This window comes from Lactuca sativa, chromosome 1 (genome assembly GCF_002870075.4).
Source record: "Lactuca sativa cultivar Salinas chromosome 1, Lsat_Salinas_v11, whole genome shotgun sequence".
Classification (NCBI taxonomy): Eukaryota; Viridiplantae; Streptophyta; class Magnoliopsida; order Asterales; family Asteraceae; genus Lactuca; species Lactuca sativa.
This window is the reverse complement of record NC_056623.2, coordinates 213,525,313-213,529,562: the sequence shown is the minus strand read 5'-3', so window position 1 is coordinate 213,529,562 and position 4,250 is coordinate 213,525,313.

Below are 4,250 nucleotides of genomic sequence, written 5' to 3'. Positions count from 1 at the left end.
GTCTGTACAATAGTTGTAGCATCCTAGGAATAATGTTCGCATATTTACATACTCGCGCAGACAGCATGGCTGGTTTTCATCACCCTGGAGACCCTTATTTCCCTAATCAGGGGAATAACGGATGGTTAGAGGAAGAGCCTGAGGAAGACCCCGAAGAGGAATCTGACGGGGAACCGGAGGCTGGAGACGAAGGCGAGCCTGCCGAACCCGAAGAAGACGAAGAGAACTTCGAAGAGGAACCCGATGACAGTGAAGGGGGTGATTCGGACGCAGAGTCCGAAGTCATCAACCCCCTTTACCCAATCAGGGTGCCTGCTTACCGTGTGGGCCCCACTGGTCCTACCCCTCCCTGGGATATTGATCTTTAGAGATGGAGCAGACAGCAGGGACAACGACCTCCGTTCGGCATGTCGCGCGAGTTCTTTGACCTGAGGGACGGAGGACCGGCCGACCGAGCCCTGCCGGTCATGGTGAGACGATTACGGAACACCGACGATCTTGCTCAGGGCACTGCTGATCAGGTACGCCAACTGTGGACTAGGGTCGAGCGTGCGGAACAGGAGACACGTGACGTCCTTCGGGAGTTTCACATGAGGTAGGTAAGGTGGGAGTCTCGACTCCAGGACACAGAACGACTGGTGGCTCGTCTTCAGGGAGCATCCACATCCTCGGCACCACCTCCGGACGCAGATCATTGCGGTTAGGGATAGACTTATCTTAGTAGGTCATTAGGAACTATGCTATGTACCCCGACTCTATGTTTAAGTGACTACACTACTCATAGAGCCGTTATGCTGTCGAACTAGTGTCACTCATGTATGCTCTTACGAGCAAATTTTTCATATATCAAATGCGGATAATATTAGTAAACTTTTACGTACTTTGTTATGATATTACAAATTGCTATGTGTTGAGAATCTATGATTGTATGTTAAATGGTAGGAGTGTTTAAGTTCGTACCTTGCACCTAGTCAGTAGGGTCACAACCTCCCAGAAACCCCAAACACTCAACATCTTTCCGTTTCATGACAGAAAGATGCCTCGCCGACCTACTCGCGGAAACCCTGGACCAACCCCACCCGAAGTTGACTCCACTGCATTCCAGGCGGCCGTGTCTGCTGCGGTCACCGCAGCTATGGCACAACTTCACCAAGGGAATAACGGAGGAGGCAACGGGTAAGGGGCAAGGGGCCGGGCGTTCGAACAACGGGATGAATCAAGGACCCACCAAAACATGTACCTACAAGGACTTTACAAATTCCAAACCACGAACTTTTAACAGCATTGGAGGAGTGATCACTCTGAAGCGATGGATCGAGAAGGTGGAATCGGTATTCGAGATATGCGATTGTCCTAAGCAGATGAAAGTGAAGTTCGCGGCCTGCACTTTTGTCGATCAAGCGCTCACCTGGTGGAACGGACATGTGGAAGCCATGACACTCCCTGTAGCCAACTCCATGCCGTGGGCGGAGATGAAAGAAATGTTGATGGCTGAATACTGCCCACAAGGTGAGATTCAGAAAATGGAGCAGGAGCTGTGGAACCTCACTCTGCAGAATGCGAATATCGATGCCTACATATCGAGATTTAGTGAACTATCTCTGTTGTGCCCGGGTATGATCACCTCGGAAGGAAAGAAGATTGAGCGATTCATCTGGGGACTAACATCACCAATCCAAGGAAATGTGATAGCTGCAAACCCCGAAACATTTGACAGTGCAAAAAGATTGGCGAAGAAGCTGTATGACCATAACAACAAGAAGGGTGAGAAGCCAGCGGAGGCTGAAGGAAAGAAGGAAGGTGATGGCAAGAAAGGGAAGAACAACAAGAGGAAGGGGCGCCAGGGCCCCGAGACCTCTAAAAAGCAGCAGACAGTGGCAGTTAATGCTGTCACCGCACCGGTTCCAGCCACACCACATGCTCCAGCCTCAGCTGCTTCAAATGCTCCCAGACCTTATTCCGGTAATCTTCCCAAGTGCAACAAGTGCGGTTTCCATCACAATGGAGAATGCAAGGATTGCAGTGCACCAGTTGTAACCGAAGGGGACACACGGCGAAGTACTGCAGGACCTACCCTCCCCAGAACCAACAACAGGGAAACAGCAACAACAACAATCGCAACAACAACAAAATCACTACTGGCGGCCACAATGCAGGGCCTAGCCACACCTGTTATGGGTGTGGGAGGACCGGGCATTTCCGCCGAGACTGCCCTAACAACAACAATCCAGGAAACGAAGGAACAGGAAGGATGCTGACCATGGGTCAGGGAGAGGCGATTCAGGACCCCGCTGTTGTTATCGGTACGTTTCCCCTAAACCACACTTATGCATGCATCCTATTTGACACCGGAGCGGAGCGAAGTTTCGTAAGCAATAAGTTTAAACATTTATTAAAACAACAGCCCCAGAAGCTAAAATGAAACCTTTACGGTGGAAATGGCCAATGGGAAAACCGAATCCACCGGGGAAATCTACATCGGATGTACCCTAACCCTCAATCAACACGTCTTTCAAATAGACTTAATGCCTGTATCAATTAGGAGTTTCGATGTGATTATTGGCATGGACTGGTTAAGCCCCCACCATGCTGAAATTATGTGTCATGAGAAGGCCGTTCGTCTTCGCCTTCCTAATCACGAAACCCTAGTAATTTACGGAGACAAACCTAGCATGAACCTTCGCCTCGTCTCGTGCATCAAGGCACAAAAACATCTACACAAGAACAATTTGGCGTTCCTGGCTCACATAGTGGATAAGATCAAGGAAGAGGTTAACGTTCAAGACATTCCCATAGCATGTGAGTTCCCAGACGTGTTTCCTGAAGATCTTCCAGGAGTACCCCCAGAGAGACAAGTGGAGTTCCGAATTGACCTCGTTCCAGGAGCAACTCCTCTCGCTAAATCACCCTATTGGCTAGCTCCTGCTGAAATGCAGGAATTGTCCAGCCAACTCAGTGAACTCTTGGACAAGGGATTCATCCGCCCTAGTTACTCGCCATGGGGAGCTCCAGTCCTCTTTGTCAAAAAGAAGGACGGATCTTTTAGAATGTGCATCGATTACAGAGAGTTAAATAAACTCACTGTTAAAAATCGCTACCCACTCCCACGAATCGATGATCTATTTGACCAGCTCCAAGGAGCTAGTTATTTTTCTAAGATAGATCTACGGTCCGGATACCACCAACTCAAAGTCCGGGAAGAGGATATTCCAAAAACCGCTTTCCGAACTCGCTACGGACATTATGAATTTGTCGTAATGCCCTTCGGTCTAACAAATGCCCCTGCCGCATTTATGGACCTGATGAACCGGATCTGTCGACCATTCCTCGACAACTTTGTCATCGTCTTCATTGATGACATTCTCGTCTATTCCCGAAGCGAAGAAGAGCATGGCCAACATCTCCGACAAATCCTAGAAACTCTGCGATCGGAAAAGCTATACGCAAAACTCTCCAAGTGTGAGTTCTGGCTCCGGAGTGTGAACTTCCTAGGTCATGTAGTTATCCAAGATGGAATTCATGTGGATCCCTCTAAGGTCAAAGTTGTTGAAGGATGGGCAATCCCGACAACACCCACGGAAATCCGTCAATTCTTGGGTCTAGCAGGCTATTGTAGGAGATTCATTCAAAACTTCTCTAAGATCGCCAAACCACTTACCTCGCTTACACAAAAGGGCGTACCATTCAAATGGACGGACAAACAAGAAGTCGCATTCCGAACCCTGAAACAAGCTCTCTGTAGTGCCCCGGTACTATCACTACCGGAGGGAACGAAAGATTTCGTGGTCTACTGTGACGCGTCAAATCAGGGCTTAGGTTGCGTTCTCATGCAGCGTGGAAGGGTGATAGCTTATGCATCCCGCCAACTAAAGAAGCACGAAGTGAACTATACGACACATGACCTAGAATTGGGAGCCGTAGTCTTTGCCCTAAAAATTTGGAGGCATTACCTTTACGGTACGAAGTGCACCATCTTCACGGACCACAAGAGTCTCCAGCACATCTTGAACCAGAAGGAGTTGAACATGAGGCAACGAAGATGGGTTGAATTACTAAACGATTATGAGTGTGAGATCAAGTACCACCCAGGCAAGGCCAACGTGGTAGCTGACGCATTAAGTCGGAAAGAGTACTCTAATCATCGTACGAAAACTCTCTCAATAACCATCCAATCTCACCTAGCCACTCAAATTGCAGTAGCCCAGTTAGAGGCCATGAAGACGGAAAATAGAGCAAGCGAAGCATTGCGC